At 40.4% G+C, this 24,148-nt stretch overlaps 1 long non-coding RNA gene across 3 annotated transcripts; it reads right to left on the bottom strand.

Moving 5' to 3' along the window:
• Window positions 1-2,238: 2,238 nt before the first annotated feature.
• On the bottom strand, window positions 2,239-20,632 carry LOC113619776 (uncharacterized). Of its 3 annotated transcripts, none has more exons than XR_003432527.1 (3): window positions 20,201-20,629; window positions 13,310-13,383; window positions 2,239-2,373 (listed from the first exon to the last, which is right to left on the bottom strand). It is a non-coding gene; the product is annotated as an uncharacterized LOC113619776 (long non-coding RNA). The 3 variants fall into 3 exon arrangements; XR_003432528.1 differs by lacking the exon at window positions 2,239-2,373 and adding an exon at window positions 4,939-6,007; XR_003432529.1 differs by lacking the exon at window positions 2,239-2,373 and adding an exon at window positions 12,347-12,394 and having other exon boundaries at window positions 20,201-20,632.
• Between the last annotated feature and the right edge of the window lie 3,516 nt (window positions 20,633-24,148).

Raw genomic sequence — 24,148 nt, 5'->3', positions numbered from 1 at the left:
TATTTAACTCAGTAGCTTACATCATTGAAGGACTTTTCACATTTTTTATTTGAGATGCTCTAATCTTCCTTTTATTTTTATGTCTGTACCCTGGTTTCCTGACTGGATGGTAAGTATCATGAAGATACATAAAATATAATGAGAATTTATTGCCTCTGTTTATGGGGAAGAAAACTGAGTCTCAGCAAAATTAAGCAATCTGCTTAACATCGCAGAACTGGGAATCAATCTAAAGCCAATGCACATCTCACTGCGTGATGCTGCAGGTCACAGGTGTGCATCCTCCTACCCAGATGCCCACCATCACCTCTTGCTACTGGGGTTGGCATAGGAAGAAAATAAGTCTCTGAATGCAGGCTGATTGTCTGCTAATTGCCACTATGTTTTGTATGCTTACTGTGTGCCTGCCAGACACTGCTAGGTATTCATGGATGGGTTTGAACTAATTCTCATAACAACAGTATAATGTTGATATTATTATCCACATTTTCCAAGATTCCCAGAGGGAATACAGTAATCCCCACTTTATCTGTGGTTTTGCTTTCAACGGTTCCAGTTACCCATGGTCAACCATGATCCAAAAATGTTAAATGGAAAATTCCAGAAATAAACAATTCATAAGTTTTAGACTTCAGTGTGATAAAAACTCGAGCTGTCTGCCTTGACCTGCCCAGGATGTGAATCTGCCCAGGATGTGAATCATCGCTTTGTCCAGCCATTCTCATTCCCGTCTGTTAATCAGTTAGTAGCACCTCTTGGTTATGAGATTGACTGTCATGGTATCACAGTGCTTGTGTTCAAGGAACCCTTATTTTACTTAATAATGGCTCAAAGCACAAGAGGCGTAATGCTGGCAGTTTGGATCTGCCAAAGAGAAACCATAAAGTGCTCCGATAGGTGAAAAGGAGAAAGTTCCTGACTTAACAGAGAAAAAAAAAATCAGATGCTGAAATTGCTAAGATCTACGGTAAGACAGAATCTTACCTGTGAAATTGTGAGGAAGGAAAAAGAAATTTGTGCTAGTTTTGCTGTAGCACCTCAGACTACAGAAGTTACGGCCACAGTGTGTGATAAGTACTTAGTCAAGATGGAAAAGGCATTAAATTTGTGGGTGGAAGACATGAACAGAAAAAAGGTTCAGTACTATCAGTGGTTTCAGGCATCCACTGGGGTCTTGGAACGTATCCGCCATGGATAAGGGGGGCCGCTGTAAATCCCCAAGGACAAGCAGGTAGCAGAGATGGCAGAGCTGGGTCTGAAATCTGGGCCTGTCTGACTCCAAAGCCTTTATTCTTCTTAAAAATTTCATATTGCCTTCAGAAGGAGGAAACACCTAATGGGCTCCCAACGTGGTGTCACTTCCTATCTGGCTGTTACTACAGATATATACTTATGTTGCTAGAAGGAAGCTGAGTGAGGACAAAAATGCTTAGAATAAGCATGAAAATTCAGTTTAGAGGTGCCTTTGGGAGGACACTGGGCTCAAACTGAAACAGAACCTTTTGTGATTTTGACCTTCAGTTCTGGATTGAAGTCCCACTCCCTACTAGGATTTAGCTAATGGATGGTAAAGATAATCTTCCGAGTGGGGTTGGATTTAAGAGAATGGACTACGAAGTCAGGTGGAGTTGGCTTCAAATTCTGACTCTTTCACTTATTAGCTGTTTGATCTTGGATGAGTTACTTAACCTCTGTGAGCCTCAATTTTTCTATCTCGAAAATGGGGATAATTAATAGTGCCTTCTGTACAGAGTTTTCATGGAAGTTGGGTTAAGCCATGAGAACGTCTTAGAATAGTGTTACTGTAATCACTCAATACCAGATATTGTTGAGTAAAAATAATAAATAGAGGATTGAATCAGGCTAAGCTTCAGGATCCTGTCTAGACATGGTACGAATACTCAGGCTCTTCCTGAGTGGGGGATTAAAATGTGTGATCTGGGATGAAGTCCACTAGATCCTCTCAGTAACCCTGCAAGGCTGGCAGGACCTACTGGATGGCCCCCTGCTACCCATGAGAGAGCTGGGGGGAGGGTAACTCACTCAAAGTCCCACCTGCTGTCTCTGGGGACAGAACTCAGGTGGCTTATTTGAGCCCTACCTTGAATGAAGTCTTCCCTGTGGCCGGTTCAGATTCCAAAGGGATTTAGAGGCTAAAAATAAGACTTCTAAGAATTGTCTTGAATGGGAAATTTTCACTCCATTGCAAAGACCCAACACGACCCACTTCTTTTAGCATTTATTATGATGACTAATTGGGCACCATTAGAATGTGGCGTCTTACATAAGTCAAACTCAGGTTGGCAGTTGCATTGATGTGAAGGTGATTTGCATTCAATTCCTCTGGACTCTTCTATCTTCATAGACAATCACCTGTGGGAGAGATTGGTGTCTGAAAAAAAGGGTTTCTCTCGTTCATGGAGAAGTCAAACATTCTGCTGTTCTTTTCTCTTAGAATTATCCAGTCATGCTTGAGAATATTTTCTAAGTTTCTAAGAAGTTGCCATAGTTAGAGCTTGGTTTGTTTGTATTGAAATCAAAACATTGACACGGTAGGTTTTAAAAAGAAGTAAAACTTTTTGACAGCATAACTGGGTGGGGAAATTACCCAATCTTGGTCAGAGTTCAGCTAAAGCACTACTTGCTGACAGTATAACTGAGCTGTGCCGAGGGTTCAAGGTCATGTGGACACTGACCACTGAGGGTTTCTGTGTTTCATGTCAGAGAGGATGACCTCTGCTCTGGATGGTCATTAGGGTCTGGGATCTGGCCCTGGCTCTGACCTTTGTTCTTGGTATGACCTCAGGAAAGTCACTTTTCCTCTTGGCCCTTTATTAGTGTCCCATATTTAAATGAGGATGTTAGATTAAATGGTCTCGGAGAGCCCTTTCACTTCTGGAATTCTAGGATTCTGTGAGTTCTGTTTTTGTAGCTTTGTCACCCATTTGAAAGCCATACCCTTTCCCTTTAAATCCACCAGGGGGCGATGTGACTCATGTTTTGGCCCTGCCCCTGGTCTGAGAGACCTGATCACCAAGCTAAGGGTCCAGAAAGAGGAAAGTCTGACCCAGTCCCTGCCTTTCATGGGAGGTAGATGGAAAAAGACACTATTTAAAGTGTCCCTTAGGTCTTCAGTTGACAAGGGGTCTTCATATCTATTTGTCCTTTTGACCTCTTATCAGTTTCCTGGGCTAGATGCCGTCTTCCCATTTCACGGACTGGGGAACCAAGGCCCACAGTATGGAAAGGATGTGCCTTGGGCTACATGGGTTTCCAGTGCTGGACTCAGGACCTTATCTCCTCATCCCCAGTCATTCCTCTGGTCATTTTCCACTGGGCTTCAAGAGGCTGCCTCTGTTTCTAAGGGGCTTCTGTTGAGCTGAGAAGACAGTTTACACACAAGTTGACTAGGGCAGAATTTGAATCCATATTCGATAAAGTCAAGGATAGTTGCTGAGCTGCATGGGTAGACTAAAGCTTCTTTCCAATAAAACTCTTCTTTTGGGATTTAGACTAAATGATTTATAAAACGTGGTGGCTGACAGAAGCTACTACAGTCCTGGTTCTGCGCTGCAGACAGAAGAATCCACTCTGGCTCATTTAAGTAGCAAAGGAATTTTTGAAAGGGTTTTAGGAAACTCTCAGACTCTCCAAGAGGGCCAGAGAGCAAGAATCCAAAATGAATGTAGCCAAAACCATGACCAAGTACACCGTGAGGGCTTTTCTAGGAAAAAACCACTGCCACCACTGCTTGGCTACTTGGTACTTGGGACTGGGTACCACCACGGGAATTACCACTGATTGAGCCCCTTCTATGTACAGGGTATATACCTAATCTCAATTGATACCTGCAGTACTGATATCATTATCTCTCATTTACCCATACTTGCTCAGTCAAACCCAGGCCTCTCTGACTTCAAAGTCTGGGCTCAAACAGAATGAGAGGATATAGACATTAGACTAGAGTTAGGGTCTACTCCCAGTCCTGAGAGGATGATTTTAGGAGAAGAGAGATATTCCTGGTGTTTCCCACTGCCTTTGTAATGCTTTTGTTTTCTAGTAATGTGGAAGAAGAAGAACAAAAAAGAATGTTAAATTGTCCTTTTCTATTTATTTTATCCCCTTGTGCCTCTGGTCTTTCTGACGAATAGAACGAATAGAAATAGCCCCAAAGGAAGGGAGTATTTCCCACTTGATACTCTATAGGCATTGCTTGGATCTGACTCTCTTCGAATAAAAAGTTGTTTGACTTGGAAAAGACCATGACAGAGACTCATTCAATCCTGTTAGTTTATTAATCAGGAAAATGAGGCCCAGAGCAGGGAATTAACTGTTGGAAGTCACATAGTAAGATTGTGGCTTTCATACATCCAGCAATTACTTAATGAGTGCCTACTATGTGCCAGACACAGAACACGGTATAAGACAGACAACTTCCTTGTTGCCATGGAGCTTTATTTCTACAGATACCCCAGAGGTAGCCTTGCCTCTAGTTCTCCAACCTTATCTTAATCTGGAGCAAAAATACTTTTAGCTCTTTTTCTTAATTTTTAAAAATAATAATAAAAAACAATGCCATTAGGAAATGTCACAGGAAAAGAGCTTAACTTTATTAGTTAACAAACAGTACAAATAAACCTTTTTCCTTTCTATCAAATTGCAGTATTTAAGAGAAAAGACTACCCAATGATGATGAAGGTATGTGGAGTTCTTGTAGTCTCATATACTATTTTTTAAAATAAATTTATGTATTTATTTTTGGCTGCACTGGGTCTTCATTGCTGTGTGTGGGCTTTCTCTAGTTGCGGCGAGCGGGGGCTCCCCTTCTTTGCGGTGCGCGGGCTTCTCATTGTGGTGGCTTCTCCTGTTGCGGAGCACGGGCTCTAGGTGCTTGGGCCTCAGTAGTTGTGTCACACAGACTCAGTAGTGGCTCACAGGCTTAGCTGCTCCGTGGCATGTGGGATCTTCCCGGACCAGGATTCGAACCCTCGTCCCTTGCATTGGCAGGCGGGTTCCTAACCACTGCGCCACTAGTGAAGTCCCTCGCATACTATTGATGTGAGTGTAAATTAACCTTTGTAAAGAAAAAAAATTGACTATGTATCAAGACATTCTTGACCCAGAATTTACTTTTTAGACTGTCTCCTAGAAAAATGACTATGCATGTATCCAAAGGTACATCTTATAAGGATCACAGTATGGTTTATAATAAATAGCGTAATCTGAAAACACCTGAATGTTTGATGATTGATTGATTATATGAAACATGCTATAGCCACTCTACCAGGCAGGATTATATTTGGCTTTGTATAACAGAAACCCCCAAATAATAGTGACTTAGAGATGTATGGATTTATTTTTCTCTCCTAAAAGAAACCTGGAGGTAGGGAGTTTGTGGTTGGTAGGGAGGAGTGACAAAGTCATCTAGAACCCAATTTCCTTCTGTCTTTCAGTACTGCTGTTCTTAGTGCATGGCCAAAAGTGGTTGCTGGAGCTCCTGCCATTGTATTCACACCTCATGTGGAAGGCAGAAATGGCAAAAGTGAGCATGTCATTAGCCGGCATTTAGTCACCTGTCTGTATTTATCTGCAAAGAGACTTCGATTTTTAGCTGGGCACATTGCCAGCAGTTCTGGTATAAGGAACAAAAGGAAGAAAGAATGAATGTGTATTGGGTAGGCCTAAGGTCTTCAAACATTTTTGCTCACATATCCTTTAAAGGAATTTTGAAAAATTATAGACTACCTTGTACACTTTTAGATTGTCTCTGAAACTTTTTATTTTTTATCACAGGCATATATGAATATGAAGGATAAAATTTCTGGCCTATTGTAAATGTTGACATAAAAAATAAAACTCTTGTGTCACCTTTGTTTTTTAAACATCTTTATTGGAGTATAATTGCTTTACAATGTTGTGTTAGTTTCTGCTTTATAACGTGTCACCTTTTAAGATACATCCAATGGAATATAAATACCTTTGCCATACAATAACCACCATCCTCCATCTAAAAAATAAATAAACATGGTTTTAAACAGCTGGAAATTTTCTATCATTCCTTTTCTCATTCTGCTTCCTCTACAGATTTTTTTCTAATATATATTTCCTGCTTGAACAATTTTTTTTTATTGATCACTTTATCATACCTCTCAGCCACAATAATATTTATAGAAGTGGAAATTTTAATTTAAAGTGGCTACGGGACTCTAAAGTATTAAATTTTTTCTTCAGATTATCATTATAATTATTGATACTATACAATTGATTAAAATAATGTAAGCATAGCATATATTTTGGCAAATGTGAAACAAAAAGTTATCTCTTAAAGAGAGGGATGAGGCTTTTAAAAAACTGATTTATGTGTCTGTGTATGGTTACTAGTGATAGGAAGTATAGGCATAACCATCAATTATATTTCTGATTTTATTTTCCTAGATTCAAGCACCGAAAAACCTTGTTCCATAAATAAATAAATGGAAATGGAAGGAATTATTTTATAGCAATGTCTCTCAATTCCTTGAACTCTTTTTGAGGGAATGTGAAAAATCACACAGTAGTCTACCATCAAATATTATTTTTAATCATCTCTCAGTTGACAACTCACTCCATCAGTTTTGTTGAAAACAAGAATTGGAAACCATCTGACTTGTGAAGGAATTTGTTATCCAGTTCTTAGCTTGCTTTTTCAAAGTTGACACCTACATTTTGAATTATCCCTTTTGACAACCTGTATCATCATCATCACCACCATCTTCATCATCATGTTCAGGTTGGATGAAAATTGTGTCTTTCTATTGTACAGAGAGAAAAAAGTGACTTTGAAAGGGAAAGTGGGAACCCAGAAGATAAGCCCAAAGCCTTACCTTGACCAAAGATGTATTCTCAGGCGGGTCAGTTTTAGGAAAGTATCCAAATGGACAGAGATGATCTAGTCACCAGTTTCTTTAAGACTATTCCTGCCTAAGTGCCCCTTGGAAAAATCCCTAGTGAGAGAGCTAGCAGGTTTTGCCACGTGTCTCTACAAGGTTATACAATATAATTGTGCTGTACAATGTCGTTGTATTCCAGTAGGTGCCGTGTTATTGAAGGACACATTACAAACTATATTGTTAATTTAGAAAATGACTACAAACTAATATGAGCAGTATGATCCCATTTTTGTTGTGTTTGTGTCTGGAAGGTTAAAAACAAGTGCTTTTCTCTAAGTGAATTAATTAAACATGATTTTAATTTTTCTTGTAATGCAAATGTCCTAGGCTTCTAAAACATCTTTTTCCTCTCTCCCTCCCTCACTTTCTTTCTTATTTCCTTTCACAACTTAATGTATATTTAAAATTGATTTTATATACTTAACATTTTAAATCATTTTTATATATTTTAGATGTATTTATAATACGTATATTTAATATGTATTTTACATTTATAATTTAATTTTATTTATATTTATTTATTTATTTAGGCTGCGTTGGGTCTTTGTTGCTTGGTGTGGGCTTTCTCTAGTTGCGGCGAGCGGGGGCTACTCTTTGTTGTGGTGCGTGGGCTTCTCATTGTGGTGGCTTCTCTTGTTGCAGAGCACGGGCTCTAGGCACACAGGCTTCAGTAATTGCAACATGCGGGCTCAGTAGTTGTGGCTCGCGGGCTCTAGAGTGCAGGCTCAGTAGTTGTGGCACGCAGGCTCAGTAGTTGTGGCACACAGGCTTAGTTGCTGCGTGGCACGTGGGATCTTCCTGGACCAGGGATCAAATCCGTGTCCCCTGCATTAGGAGGCGGATTCTCAACCACTGTGCCACCAGGGAAGTCCCATATTTAATATATATTTTAAATTCAGATCTTAAGTATACCATTCAAGCAATTTTGATGAACGCGCATCAAGACACCAAACATTTCCATCAACCCAGAAAATTTCCTCATGTTTCTTCCTAGTCAATTCTCGCCTTATTGGTAATCCCCAAATAACCACTGTTTTCACATCTGTTGCCAAAGGTTATTTTTGCCTATACTAGAATGCCCTGTAAATGGAATCATACAGCATGTACTTTTTTTGTGTTTGGCTTCTTTTACTTAGTACAATATCCTTAAGATACAACTGTGTTATAACATCTATTACTAATCTTTTCCTTTTAATTGTTGAATAGTATTCCATTGCGTGAATATACCACAGTTTTCTTCTGTTCATAGGCATCAATTCAATAAAAAATAAAGTATTTATTTTAGAGTCATTTAAGATTTATAGAAAAGTTGCAAAGATAGTACAGTTTCCCTGGTAATGTCTTACATTAGTATGGTACATTTGTCGCAACTGATGAAGCAGTATTGAAACAATATTAAGTAAAGTCTGTAATGTATTTAAATTCCTCAGTTTTCCCCCGAGGACTTTTCCTTGTTGTTCAAGGATCCCATTCAGGATACCATGTTACATTTAGTGGTTTTTGGGGGGTTTTTTTGGTTTTGTTTTTTTAAGACTCCTCAGGACTGTGACAGTTTCTGACTTTCCTTGGTTTTGATGATCTAAATAATTTTGAGGGCAGGTTTTTTTTAATAGTTTGTCCTTCAACTGGGGTTTGTCTGATGTTTTTCTATAATTAGACTGGGGTTATAGGTTTTGCGAGGAAGACCACAGAGGTGAAGTGCCCTTCTCATCATATCATGTCAAGGATACCTGCTATCGACGTGACTTATCACTGATGATGCTAAGCTTGATCTCTTGGCTGAGATAATACTTGTCAGATTTCTCTCCTATAAAGTTAACCGTTCCCCCCCACCCCCCGCTTTTCCATACTCTGCTCTCAGGAAGGAAGTCGCTTTGCTCAGCCCAAACTCAAAGAGTTATGGAGTTATGCTTCACTTCCTTGAGGGCAGAATATCTACATAAATTACTTGGAATTTCTTATCATCGGAGATTTGTCTGTCCTCCTGCATTTGTTTATTTACTCATTTATTTCTATCAGTATGGACTCATAAATATTAGTTTATACTTTGGGGTGAATCCAATACTACCTTACTTATTTCATTGCTAAATTGTTCCACCTTTGGTCCTTAGGAGCTCTTTTAGTCAGCTCCTGTGTCCCTGGGGCATGCCTCCATTCTTTTGTTTCTTGAGCATTTTCTTACTTTCTGGCACTACAAGGTGCTGTAGGCTCATCCTCTCTATTTTCTGCCATTGGAGAATCAGCCATTTCTCCAAGGAGCCCTGTTTTTTGTTTTTTTATTGGAGAATAGTATTACATACCAATATCTGGGTGCTGGGTTGTGATTTCTTTTTTATACATAATTTTTTGTCATTCACAGCTCTGCTCTGCGAGGTTCTTTCTGATCACCCAATTTAAAATAGCATCCCATCCCCAACCAATCACTCTCTATGACATAATCTTTAAAATATTTTATAGGACTTACCACGACTTAATATACTTATCGTGACTTGTATATATACACACACACTTGAAACCAAGCTATGCATTGTGTTCTGCAACTTGCTTTTCCCACTTCCACAATATATTATGTATATCTTTCCAGATCAATATATATGATTCTGTCTTATTAAAAAATAACAATTTCATATTCTTTTTTCTTCTCTGTCTCTCTGCACACACGTGATAATCTTTACATTGATGGAACAAAAGAGACTTTCAAATTTTCTACTATTACAAACAGTGCTACGAAGAATGTGTATACCTTTGTGAATTCTTGAGTGTTTAGCAGTGGCTAATATTTTTTAAAAGAATTTACTAAGGGATTTTACATGTATTAAATCATATTTAATCTCAAACAAGTTTATAAGATAGCAGTTACTGTCATTCTCATCTTACAGGTGAGAAAGCCTAAGATAGGCCAGGTAACTTCTTCAGTATGACCTACTTGGTAGGGGGCAGAGGCTGGATTTGTCTGAGTCCAGAACCAAAGACTTAAATATCATGCAATTCTTTTTTTATAGCTTTTGTAAAATTAATTTTTATTGGAGTATAGTTGCTTTACAATGTTGTGTTAGTTTCTGCTGTACAGCAAAGTGAATCAGCTATACATATACATATATCCCCTATTTTTTGGATTTCCTTCCCATTTAGGTCACCACAGAGCATTGAGTAGCGTTCCCTGTGCTATACAGTGGGTTCTCATTATTTATCTATTTTATACATAGCATCAATAGTGTATATATGTCAGTCACAATCTCCCAATTCATCCCACCCACCCCCTGTTTCCCCCTTCGTATCCATACATTTGTTCTCTATGGCTGTGTCTCTATTTCTACTTTGCAAATAAGATCATCTATACCATTTTTCTAGATTCCACATATATGTGTTAATATATGATATCTACTTTTCTCTTTCTGACCTACTTCACTCTGTCTCTAAGTCCATCCACATCTCTACAAGTGACCCAATTTCGTTCCTTTTTATGGCTGAGTAGTGTTCCATTGTATATATATACCACATTTTCTTTATCCATTCCTCTGTTGATGGACATTTAGGTTGCTTCCATGTCCTGGCTATTGTAAATAGTGCTGCAGTGAACATTGAGGTGCACGTGTCTTTTTGAATTATGGTTTTCTCTGGGTATATGCCCAGTAGTGGGAATGCTGGGTGATATGGTTGTTCTATTTTTAGTTTTTTAAGGAACGTCCATACTGTTCTCAATAGTGGCTATATCAGTTTTCTTTCCCACCAACAGTGCAAGAGGGTTGCCTTTGCTCCACATCCTCTCCAGCATTTGTTTGTAGATATTTTTGGTGATGGTCATTCTGACCGGTGTGAGGTGATACCTCATTGTAGTTTTGATTTGCATTTCTCTAATGATTAGTGATGTTGAGCATCTTTTCATGTGTTTGTTGGCCATCTGTATGTCTTCTTTGGAGAAATGTCTATTTAGGTCTTCTGCCCATTTTTGGATTGGGTTGTTTGTTTTTTGATATTGAGCTGCATGAGCTGCTTGTAAATTTTGGATATTAATCCTTGGCCAGTTGCTTCATTTGCAAATATTTCCTCCCATTCTGAGGGTTGTCTTTTCATCTTATTTATGGTTTCCTTTGCTGTGCAAAAGCTTTGAAGTTTCATTAGGTCCCATTTTTTTACTTTTGTTTTTATTTTCATTTCTCTGGGAGGTGGGTCAAAGAAGATCTTGCTGCGATTTATGTCAAGAGAGTGTTCTGCCTATGTTTTCCTCTAAGAATTTTATAGTATCTGGCCTTACATTCAGGTCTTTAATCCACTTTGAGTTTATTTTTGTGTATGGTGTTAGGGAATTCTAATTTCATTCTTTTACATTGTTGCTGTCCAGTTTTCCCAGCACCACTTATTGAAGAGGCTGTCTTTTCTCCATTGTATATTCTTGCCTCCTTTGTCATAGATTAGGTGACCATAGGTGTGTGGGTTTATCTCTGGGCTTTCTATCCTGTTCCATTGGTCTATATTTCTGTTTTTGTGCCAGTACCATACTGTCTTGATTACTGTAGCTTTGTAGTATAGTCTGAAGTCAGGGAGCCTGATTCTTCCAGCTCTGCTTTTATTTTTCAAGATGGCTTTGGCTATTCGGGGTCTTTTGTGTTTCTATACAAATTGTAAAATTTTCTGTTCTAGTTCTGTGATAAATGCCATTGGTAATTTGATAGGGATTGCACTGAACCTGTAGATTGCTTTGGGTAGTATAGTCATTTTCATAATATTGATTCTTCGAATCCAAGAACGTGGTATATCTCTCCATCTGTTTGTGTCATCTTTGATTTCTTTCATCAGTGTTTTATAGTTTTCTGTGTACGGGTCTTTTGCCACCTTAGGTAGGTTTTTTCTAGGTATTTTATTCTTTTTGTTGCAATGGTAAATGTGATTTTTTCCTTAATTTCGTTTTCTGATCTTTCATTATTTGTGTATAGGAATGCAAAAGATTTCTGTGTGTTAGTTTTGTATCCTGCAACTTTACTAAATCTATTGATTAGTTCTAGTAGTTTTCTGGTGGCATCTTTAGGATTTCCTATGTATAGTATCATGTCATCTGCAAACAGTGACAGTTTTACTTCTTCTTTTCCAATGTGGATTCCTTTTATTTCTTTTTCTTCTCTGATTGCCATGGCTAGGACTTCCAAGACTATGTTGAATAATAGTGGCAAAGGTGGACACCCTTGTCTTGTTCCTGATCTTAGAGGAAATGCTTTCAGTTTTTCACCATTGAGAATGATGTTTGCTGTGGGTTTGTCATATATAGCCTTTATTTTGTTGAGGTAGGTTCCCTCTATGCCCACTTTCTGGAGAGTTTTTAATCATAAATTGGTGTTGAATTTTGTCAAAAGCCTTTTCTGCATCTATTGAGATCATCATGTGGTTTTTATTCTTCAATTTGTTAATATGGTGTATCACATTGATTGATTTGCATACATTGAAGAAACCTTGCATCCCTGGGTGCAATTCTTGTAAAACAAAGAAATTTGAAGGGAAAAAGATATATACACATTCCTAAAATTCCCAGTACATATCCATATCCAAACTACCTTTCTATAAGCTCTATCCAGTCTTTCTGTCTATAATTCTGCTCCATATCTGGCAAAAATAAGAATTCCTGCTTCTGATAAAACTTACATGGTTAATCCTCTAATAAAAATATTTCCTAAGGGAACATATATTTCTCTACTTTGATATCTAGGACCTTCTTATTTTTTAGTAGCCATTAGTGCTATTTATCAAATATTTCCAGATCTTTGCTTTCTGGGTGTATGGTAGAATTATATTTCCTCTAACTTTGAGTTTAAATGTGGTGATATTACTTTCTTTGACCAAAGAAATATGACCAGAAGTGATGCATGTCAGACGCCTGCAGATCCACACTGAACATGTCGTGTGAACCAGAAATAAACTCTGGTTGTGTTAAGCCATTGAGATTTTGATTCTGTTTGTTAATGCAATGTAGCCTAATTCATTCTGATGGTTACAGCTCAGTCTACATTTCCAATTTTCCCTCCTGTAATTTTCCATTGTAGAACCTTTACTCCATTCGTATTCCTTAAGAATACTTTATAGCCTCCTTTCTCTGACCCTTTGCCACCCTCCTTTCTGTCTTTTTAAATCATCCGTATTTGCTATGGCCATGATGAAGTTATACCTCTTTCAGGAAACCTCTCCAGACCTCCCAAACCATAGGTAAAATATGTGGCTTCGGTAAACCTAAATTTAAATAAATCTGTTTTCTGCCACTAACAAGTTGGTTGACTTTGTGCAGGTAATTTGGTGTCTTTGAAATCTTTTGTGTTCATTAACAAATGTTAGCTATAGTAATGGATAAACCCCTGAACATTGGTGGCTTATGACAATAGAATTTTCTCACTAACCATGCAGAGATTCCAGGAATCAGACCCAAGGTGTCTCTGTCATCTTCAACATGTGGCTTCCAGGATTCTTCTGGCTGTGACAGAGAGATGAGGGAAAATGAAGGATCACACAGAGTTTCTGTGGACCAGAGTTCCTCTTGGTCAGGACTCATACCCATAGCCATACCTGCAAGGGATTTTGGGAAATGTAGTCTACATGTATGAACAGGTAAAAGAGAAATGAGTTTCCTCAAGGTTTGTCAGTCTTTGCTACACTGAGTTTCTTCTCCCACTGTATATAAAATATGGAAAATAATTTCTATTTCATGGCTTGTTGTGAGAATTGAATGAGATGCCACATGGAAAGCACTAATATAGTATCTGGAGTATAGTGGGTGCTCAAAAATGTTTGGTTTCCCCATCTTTTGAATTTATGACTTTAACTTGGGTTCTGTAGACAAAACTGCCCTGGCCGATAATGAGTCTTCTTTATCCTTGAGCTTTCCATTGTGCCAGGCACGATGACTGGCATATGGTAGGTGTTTGATACAGATCTGGTAGTTCATTGCATTTGCTGAGAAAGGGAGAAGGTTGAGGCCTGCAAACTCCAGAACTCCAGGAGTTACAGACATCAGAGAGCATTAGTTGATCTAAGCCCAGCACTGAGCAGAGAGAAGTGGTTTAATAATTGTGGTGGCATGTTACTTCTTTTTGGCATGCTTTCCTGAAGAAGCAAGGGGGATGAACATTGCTGTGACACCAAGACCACAGTGACCAAGGAACCATGGGTGTGCAAGGCGAGGCTAGGGAGTAGGTGGGGACAATTCCCCCATAAGAGGAAATGCTACCTTTTGCCTGATGTTTCCTCCCTATGTACAGGGACTGTTTTAACTGTGGGTGAAGGGTTGGCAAATTGTGTGGTGGAGATAAAGAAAGTCCAGGCCCCAACCCAGTCTGGTGGGGAATTTGAGCTGGACAGAAATGACTCCGGGTGATGTCTCTTAGATTTTCTTCCTTTGCTCCCCTAAAGGGGAAGTGCGAGCTTCCAGGGTGATGTTAATGACGACCAGCCCCAAGGTGATCTTGGCAGTTTGGCCTGTTGGGGATCCCTTGTTCCTGGGGGCTCCTACAGTCAAGAGGAGTTCTGTCCCAGCTCCACGTCCTCCTGACTTTATGACTTTTCGCCTCACGGACTGTTAGTGTCTCCATTTATGAGATGGGAAGAGTGTTATCTATCTTACAGGGTTGTCGTGAGTGGTATATAAATAATGTAGGATATTAAATACACCACCTTGCTATTTCCTGAGCCAAACATGTTTTACCCCTGGCACCATCTAGCTTTGAAAGTAGCACTACTATGCTTCAGTTGCTCCAGCCAGAACCTGGGCATCATACTTGCATATTCTTCTCCTCCAATCACTACATTCTATCAATTGTCAAAGGCTGCTGAATGCGCCTTCTGCATGTCTCTGGTCTTCATGCTTTTCTTGGTCTCTCTGATGATACTTTAGTCCAGGCCACTAGCCTCCAAATAGATCTTCCTGACTCTACTCTTGTTCTTAACCAATTCTTTCTCCTGAGTGCAGCCAGGATAATCTTCCCAAGCTGGAAATCATATCAAGTTCTACCCCTGTTTCAAGCCCATTCATGGCTTCCTAGGACTCCTAGAGAGACTCCACAGTCATTGACATGGCCCACAGTACTTCTCATCCGTGGTTCCATCTACCTCTTCAGCCTCATCTTTCTTTGTGCCCTCAATCTCTGCCTCTCACCCCAGTGCTCTTCTCTCAGTCAGATTGAATCCCTGTCAGTTTCCCAAACACATCAGCCTGCCTTGTACCTCTAGGCCTTTGGCTGGGCTCTCTCCTCTACTTAAAACTCTCTTTGCCAGGCTAACTCTTATTCAGGCTGGGAGGACTAGCTCATGGTCCGTTCTGCTGGGAAACTTGCCTGTGATGCTCCCTTCACTCTTTCCCGAATCATCTGGTTCCTTGTTATCTCCCACACTAGGGCATAAGCCCCTTGAGGTCATGGCTAGCCATGTGTCTAGGGCACATAAGGTCTTGAACTGATAATTGGTAGAGCGAACTGAAATGAATTTAACAACCTATAGTCTCTTTTCTGAAAGAGTCCCCAGTCAAGACAAGGACAATAACTGCTGGTGTTAATGATCATACGCTAACAATGCGCTCGGTACTTGTTTTCTCTTTCTGAATGAAGCAGATTGGTCTGAAACAGCATATTTTCATGTCACTGGAAGTTGCCAGGTAACATTGGGTTTGCAGTAGAGATAGCACCCTGTTGAGTTGCTAGATTCCTCCAAACCTCGTTTCAAGAAAGTTTAGCTCTTGGTGAAGGACTTCCCGTGTGCTTCCAGGTGCCAGAGCAGAGCAAGTCTGATGGCCTTCATCAGTGAGAAGTGAAGGGATGGGGCATAGAGTCCAGAGAGGTACTGGGAGGGGAATCTTGATTCTGTGTGCTCTCAGCTCTCCTTCCTCTCCCCCTTGTCATGGCAGGCCATTTGACTTGGGAATGGGAAGATACTGGGAAAGCCCAACATCTTTTCCCTCACCCTCCTCTCAAAGTTGGGAGGGCAGTTTATTTCACTTCTGAAATCTCTGTGAACACCTGGACCTGTGTAGAACCTAGAACTCTAAGGCTGATGCTGTTGGTTGTAGAGAAAGGGGTAGGTGAGAGTTGGTGGGTCGGAGAGAGGAAGGGTGGGTGAGCTGCGTTCTCACTGTAACGATAGGGGATTCTCTCTTGGGTGGAGTGAACCTCAGAAAGGTGCCTGGGGCTTAAACCTCTGCCCACAGGGGCTGTAGGATGGACTTACCCGGGGGTGGGAGGGTTGAAGGAAGAGGAAGATGTCAAGCCTCAGCTGGGCCTCCCAGCCAGGGGCCTGGGTAGAGAGCAGTCCCCAGAGAGCCCCCCTCCGCAAAGAACTACAAACAGCCTGTACAAGAGAGCCTGCATTTGGACACTGGCCCCTAGAGAGAAACAGCCAGCACTTCCAGAATCAGACTGAGAAGCAGAGACAACCAAAAAGAAGGTCACCCACCTTCACCTCGAAAGATCCCTGTGGGTTTGCTCACAAAAGGGAACAAGAGTTATGAGCAATGTAGAAGAGAAGAGAACAGCCACTCACTCACCAGTAGTTGGGTGAGAACAAACATCAACCTCTTTCTCCCTCCTTCCCACCCCAACAGAGGAAGAAAGCCAGGGAAGAAGGAAGAGCAGAGTACGTACCGCATGCAACTCCTGCCCCAGGCTACTGAAAGCACGAGCACAACCTGGGCTGGGGCCCAGGAAGAGAACTTTTAGGAGGTGGCTTCAAAACCAGGTGGACCAGGCTGTAAAAATAGAAACTAGGCCATGTTTAATATTTAAGGTGACTGAGAAGTAGTAGAACAGAAGTGAACCATATTTAAGGAAGCTTATTATCCAAAGGGAAGGGAAAGCTGGACAGAGTATAAAAGTAGCAAGAATTAGAAAAATAAAATCTTTCACTGTGTATGTACCAATAAATCGAGAGGCTCTTAATCCTTCCCAAAGCCCTGCAGCATAGGTATTATCGCCTTCATTTCCAGAGATAGAAATTGAGCGTCGTTTAAGCGACTTGCTGAAGATCACCCAGCTGAAAGGTGGATAATCATATTACAGTGTGACAGCAACACACACTGGAGAAAGGCGCAAGGTGGGATTGCTCCTGTCTCGGAGCGGAGTGGAAGAATTAACTGGAAGAATTAACATCTAAGCTGGCTTTAGAGTGACGAAGAGCGTTTTCCTGCAATGAAGAGTGCTGGAGTCAGGAAACCCAGAGAGGTGGAGGGGGTCTGGCAAAGGTCGGATGATGCCGAAGAACAATGGTCTGTGTTTGTAGAGCACCAGTACATCTTACGCAGCTGGATTTTTGATACGTATGTGCTAAATTTCTCTCCATGCTTTCTCTGGCAGTGTATGGAAGTGCCTTTTCCCACGAACCTTGCCTATTTTGCTGTTCACATAAAAGACACTGCCCGTGAGATTTTCAAAACATGCCATTCTCTGATTGCCAATGAAGTTGAAATGTTTTATTAATCTGTTTATTGGCTATTTTATTTTCTTCTTTTGTATATATGTATCCTTTGCCCATTTTCCATTGGGGTGTTTGTTTTTCTTCTTGCTTTGCGAGAATTATTTAAATAGTGATGTTCCTAATACATTTCCTAGTTTTTGGTTGACTTCTTAAATTCTAGTTTTTGATGAATAGAAATTTAAAATATTCATCTGGTCAAAATGTCTTTCCCTTTGTGGCTCCCATTGTCAGAGTTTATAGGAAGGTCGCCCGCTATATCTTCGTATGACTTTATCCCTATTTTCTCCTAGTACTTTTGCTGTTTTATATTTTATCCCTACCTAATTTTATACTTCTTAGTTTTGGTAGGTTTGTAAAATGGAAAGTTAAACTTAGCAGAATTACTAGTAGGGTCATAATGAAGGCCTTGCCTTTTTTTCTTTTTTCTTTTTAAGCCAAGTTCGTGAACTTGAGTGCAGGTAATTTTGAGTTATTTGTGGTTTCTCTCTCCCCTTCCTTGCCTCAAATTCTCCTGTCACTTCCATCAGGCTGTGGTCCTGTGGAAGATTAAAGATGGCCACAGTTTCTTTGCTAACCTCCTATTGGAAGGTGAAGACTATTTTCCCTCCCCTTGATTCTGGGCTTACTTTGATTAGTAGGACATTGTAGAAGCAGTGCTTCGTGACTTCTGAAGCTAGCTCATCAGAATCCCTGCAGTTTCTGCCTGGGTGTGTCTCGTGGTCTGGTCCCTCTTGCGACACTCCTTCTCAAAACTGAGATGCCGTGAGAAGCCTAAGCTACGTGGAGAGGCCACATGTAGTCAGTTTGGTCCATAGCCCAAGTGGAGCTCCCAGCTGACTGCCAGCATTAAATTCCATCCATGCTGGATGTTCCAGCTTGATGATTCCAGATGACTGTAATCATCCCAACTCACCACCCGATACTACGTGGAAGAGAGGAACTGCCAGTCAACGCACAGAATGATGAGAAATAATAAATTGTTCTTTTCAAGTTCTTTGTAAGTACTTGGTGATCTGTTACTTAGTGACAGACAACTGAAACAGATTCCCACCACCACACTGAGACACTGCTTTTCAAGTGTACCAACCATCTTCATGTTGTCAGATCCAGTGGTGGGCATTTCTTGGGTTTTACGTTGTGTGGTCTCCCAGAAGTATCCCTTCTTGAAACGCTCTATTCCCTTGGCTTCTGTGACCTCTCACTCTCCTGGCTTTTTCCCTACCTGACTGGGTGACACTTCTGTTTCTTTTGCCTTGTCTTTCACTCAACCTCTAAATCTTGGGATGTCTCAGAGCAGTCTTGGGCTTCTTTCTCCATCTATATCTATATGAGTCTCTCTAGGTGACCTCATTTAGCCCTGTGGCTTAACAACTATCTCTGTGCTGATGGCTCCCCGACATATAGACTGGTGTTGATTTCTCCCTGGGACTGTGGATTCATGTTGCCCATTGCTTGTCTGCCACCTCCACCTGGCTGTTCAGTAAGCGTCCCCAAACTTACACAGTGGAATATAACTCTGGGCTCTCCCCACAGCCAAGGCCATTCCTCCATCTGTTGACTCTAGGAAATGGCAGCAACAGCCACCCAGATGCTAAAGCCCAGAAAACTAGGTGTTAAGGTAACCTTGACTTCTCTCTTCCTTTCAGCGCCCACATCCAACCCAGTGTTAAGTCATGTGGGATCTGTTTGAAAAACGTGATCCAAAAGAATCTCCTTCTCTTGAATCTACATCTATAGACGATGGCCCCATTTTCTCTTGCCTTGGATCATCCAAACAATCTCCTAACTGGTGCCCTTTCTCTCCTACTCTTGCACCTCTATCATCTATTCTCTAAACTGCAGACAGATTGCTCTTTGAACATATAACTCAGATTATGTCACTACCTTGTTTACTGTTAATGGATTCCAACTGCCTATAGATTAAACCCCAACTCTTTTTCCTTATACAGAGCCCTGCATGACCTGGCCCCTATCTTCCTCTTTGACCCTATCTCCCACTGCATTGCCTCCCTCCTCATTCTTCTAGGGCTACCCTGGCTTTCTCTTGGCTCCTTGAACACTTCAAGCTCATCACACTTAAAGTCTTTGCACTGGTTATTCTCTGTGCCTGGAATTGTCTCTTGTTTGATCAACTCTAATTGGTTCCTTTCTGCCCACTCAATCACTCCTGATTCCATCCATCACCATCTTTAGTTCTCCTTGTAGTGGCTGCTTTGTTACCAGTTTCCCCCACTAGAATATTATCTCCATGAGACCACAGATGTTATCTGTCCTGCCCACTATGGTGTCTCCAGTACTTCCACTAATATCTGGCATATAGTATATACTCAACAAATATTCATTAAAATAACTCTTCTTTTTCATTTTTTCATTCTTCTCTGCTCCCTTTGAGCCAGAGATAAATAAAATGCTGTTTAAAAAGGAAAACAGCAGTGAGCTGTCAGGGCAGAGAGCTCACTAGAAGAAGGGAATCTCCTGGACGCACCATCTTGCCTTGACTCTTATAACTCCTCCAACAAAGCCCGGAATCAAGGAGGGCCACATCCAGTTCCACCTGCCACTTTGATCTTATCCACCATTGCTGCTCTGTGTCACTCTCTCTCCCCAGTAAACTCATCTTCTTCCCTAAATAGCCAATTCTTCTCCCTGTTTCTGTATTTTTCCCATTGGTCCCCAAACCGAAATGCCTGTTCCTTTTGTCTCAACATATCCTGCCAAATCCATCTTCAGCCCCACCTCAGCAGGTTGGCACACCTTTATTGAGCTCTCACCACAGGTCAGGCCTGTTTAGTCATTGCTGTCGGGCAGACTCAACAGTGGCAGCCACACGTTACCTGCATTCGACAGATGGCCCAGGACTTGGTCTCTAGAGAGGTGAAGAAGTCAGGGGAAGCTGCATCAGGGAGGGGGAGGCTCTTGGAGTTTCTCCCATGTCACTTCATCAGAGCCACTCTGCTTTATCTGTTGTATAGTAGAATCCGATCCTAACCAGGGTGGGATTTTAAAGTCAGCCTGTGAAAACCCATTCAGAAGGCATGGCTCTGGAGAGAAACTCTCATTAAGCACTGAACAGCCAGTTTTATCTCCGGTAGAGCCGCTGTCCCTTTAGTTGAGCAGCACTGTCCTCCACTTACTGGGCGTGTTTTATGGACAGTGCATATCTATACCTTTAAATGACGGAGCTGCCTTCAGCTCACACTCTTAAAGGAAGCGTGGGCTGAGACCACCCCCTGCCCCACGGGTCCAGCAGCATCACACCTGCTCACCTGGTGGAATGACTGGCAGAGCCCCACACGATGAGACTTGCTGATTTTGTGTTTGTGGGCAGTAACCAAAGTAGTTTGGGATCTTGCCCAGTGACTGCCTTGCTTTCAAAGCATCTTATGTTTCATTTAAATATAGGGCTCTGCTGTTAACATGTTGCAACCACATGTTGATAGCTGTACTTCAGCAAATTGCTGAATTTGCACTATGCAATATGCATATGTAGTATGTCTTGGAGATGATCTGAGGCCCACAGTGAAATTATTGCTTTCAAGTTATGGGAGCAGGGAATTCATCACCTTGTGCTATAAATACAGCCATGAAAAATGTGGATACATAGGATTAAATCCAGCTGTTTGGGCTAAAAAGAGTGCTATCGAGGTGCTTTTTTCCTTTTTATTCTAAATTCTCAGAATGTAAGGTTATTAAATCAGCAAGGTCAAGAGAAAAAAAGGTTCTCGAATAAATTGAAAGCAGCTTCACTAAGCATTGTGTGAACTGAGTAATTAGGATTTCCAATCTCTTGTTAAAATACCTCAGTGACTTTCAGGAGGGAAATTTTCCTGAAATTTACAACATATCAACAGAAAGGACTTGATGATGGGCTTGACTATGCATTTTAGGCCAATGCATTCAGTTCTTCATTCACCCAATGTTTGTTGAGTGCTTACCTGTTCCAGGCAGTGTTCTATACGCATTAGGCTATAACCATTAACAAATAGGCAGGGTCTCAACTCTCAGGGTGCTTACATTCTAGTGGGGATGGAGAGAGGCAATAAAAACAAACAAACATGATTTTTTTAAATTGAAGTATAGTTGACGTACAATATTATGTAAGTTACAGGTGTACAATAGAGTGATTCACAATTTTTAAAGGTTATACTCCATTTATAGTTATTAAATATTGGCTATATTCCTTGTGTTGTACAATATATCCTTGTAGCTTATTTTTTTTTAAACATCTTTATTGGAGTATAATGGCTTTACAATGGTGTGTTAGTTTCTGCTTTATAACAAAGTGAATCAGCTGTACATATACATTTATCGCCATATCTCCTCCCTCTTGCGTCTCTCTCCCATCCCTCTAGGTGGTCACAAAGCACAGAGCTGATCTCCCTGTGCTATGCGGCTGCCTCCCACTACCTATCGATTTTACATTTGTTAGTGTGTGTATGTCCATGCCACTCTCTCACTTCGTCCCAGCTTACCCTTCCCCCTCCTGTGTCCTCAAGTCCATTCTCTATGTCTTTATTCCTGTGCTGCCCCTAAGTTCTTCAGACCATTTTTTTTTTCTTTTAGATTCCATATATATATGTTAGCATACAGTATTTGTTTTTCTCTTTTTGACTTACTTCACTCTGTATGATAGACTCTAGGTCCATCCACCTCACTGCAAATAACTCAGTTTTGTTTCTTTTTATGGCAGAGTAATATTCCATTGCATATATGTGCCACATCTTCTTTATCCATTCATCTGTCGGTGGACACTTAGGTTGCTTCCATGTCCTGGCTATTGTAAATAGAGCTGCAATGAACATTGTGGTACATGACTCTTTTTGAATTATGGTTTTCTCAGGGTATATGCCCAGTAGTGGGATTTCTGGGTCGTATGGTAGTTCTATATTTAGTTCTTTAAGGAAGCTCCATACTGTTCTCCATAGTGGCTGTATCAATTTACATTCCCACCAACAGTGCAAGAGGGTTCCCTTTTCTCCCCACCCTCTCCAGCATTTACTGTTTGTAGATTTTTTGATGGTGGCCATTCTGACTGGTGGGAGGTGATACCTCACTGTAGATTTGATTTGCATTTCTCTAATGATTAACGATGTTGACCATCCTTTAATGTGTTTGTTGACAATCTGTATATCTTCTTTGGACAAATGTCTATTCAGGTCTTCTGCCCACTTTTGGACTGGGTTGTTTGTTTTTTTTGATATTGAGCTGCATGAACTGTTGTCTAATTTAGAGATGAATCCTTTGTCAGTTGCTTCCTTTGCAATGATTTTCTCCCATTCTGAGGGTCGTCTTATTGTCTTGTTTATGGTTTCCTTTGCCATGCAAAAGCTTTTAAGTTTCATTAGGTCCCATTTGTTTATTTTTATTTCCATTTCTCTAGGAGGTGGGTCAAAAAGGATCTTGCTGTGATTTATGTCATACAGTGTTCTGCCTATGGTTTCCTCTAAGAGTTTTATAGTGTCTGGCCTTACATTTAGGCCTTTAATACATTTTGAGTGGATTTTTGTGTGTGGTGTTAGGGAGTGTTCTAACTTCATTCTTTTACATGTAGCTGTCCAGTTTGTGCAGCACCACTTATTGAAGAGGCTGTCTTATCTGCACTATATATTCTTGCCTCTTTTATCAAAAATAAGGTGACCATATGTGTGTGGGTTTATCTCTGGGCTTTCTGTCCTGTTCCATTGATCTATATTTCTGTTTTTGTACCACTACCATAGAGTCTTGATTACTGTAGCTTTGTAGTATAGTCTGAAGTCCACAAGCCTGATTCCTCCAGCTCCGTTTTTCGTTCTCAAGATTGCTTTGGCTATTCGGGCTCTTTTGTTTTTCCATACAAATTGTGAAATTTTTTGTTTTAGTTCTGCCAAAAATGCCATTGATAGTTTGATAAGGGTTGCATTGAATCTGTAGATTGCTTTGGGTAGTATAGTCATTTTCACAATAATGATTCTTCGAATCCACGAACGTGGTATATCTCTGCTTATGTTTGTGTCATCTTTGATTTCTTTCATCAGTGTTTTATAGTTTTCTGTGTACGGGTCTTTTGCCACCTCAGATAGGTTTATTTCTAGGTATTTTATTCTTTATGTTGCAATGGTAAATGAGAGTGTTTCCTTAATTTCTCTTTCAGATTTTTCATCATTAGTGTTTAGGAATGCAAGAAATTTCTGTGCATTAATTTTGGATCCTACTACCTTACCAGATTCATTGATTAGCTCTCATTTTCTTCTCTGATTGCTGTGGCTAAAACTTCCAGAACTATGTTGAATAACAGTGGTGAGAGTGGACATCCTTGTCTTGTTCCTGATCTTAGAGGAAATGGTTTCAGTTTTTCACCACTGAGAACGATGTTGGCTATGGGTTTGTCATATATGGCCTTTATTATGTTGAGGTAAGTTCCCTCTATGCCTACTTTCTGGACAGTTTTTATCATAAATGGGTGTTGAATTTTGTCAAAAGCTTTTTCTGCATCTATTGAGATAATCATATGGTTTTTCTCCTTCAATTTGTTAATATGGTTTATCACGTTGATTGATTTGCATATATTGAAGAATTCTTGCATTGTTGGGATAAACCCCACTTGACCATGTTGTATGATCCTTTTAATGTGCTGTTGGATTCTGTTTGCTAGTATTTTGTTGAGGATTTTTGCATCTATGTTTATCAGTGATATTGGCCTTTAGTTTTCTTTCCTTGTGACATCTGTGTCTGGTTTTGGTATCAGGGTGATGGTGACCTCGTAGAATGAGTTTGGGAGTGTTCCTCCCTCTGCTATATTTTGG

This window comes from Aethalodelphis obliquidens, unplaced genomic scaffold, assembly GCF_003676395.1.
Source record: "Aethalodelphis obliquidens isolate GAN/ISIS:26980383/991018 unplaced genomic scaffold, ASM367639v1 scaffold7, whole genome shotgun sequence".
Taxonomy (NCBI): Eukaryota; Metazoa; Chordata; class Mammalia; order Artiodactyla; family Delphinidae; genus Aethalodelphis; species Aethalodelphis obliquidens.
Note: the sequence above shows the minus strand (reverse complement) of the source record. Positions and strands in the feature narration are given on the sequence as shown.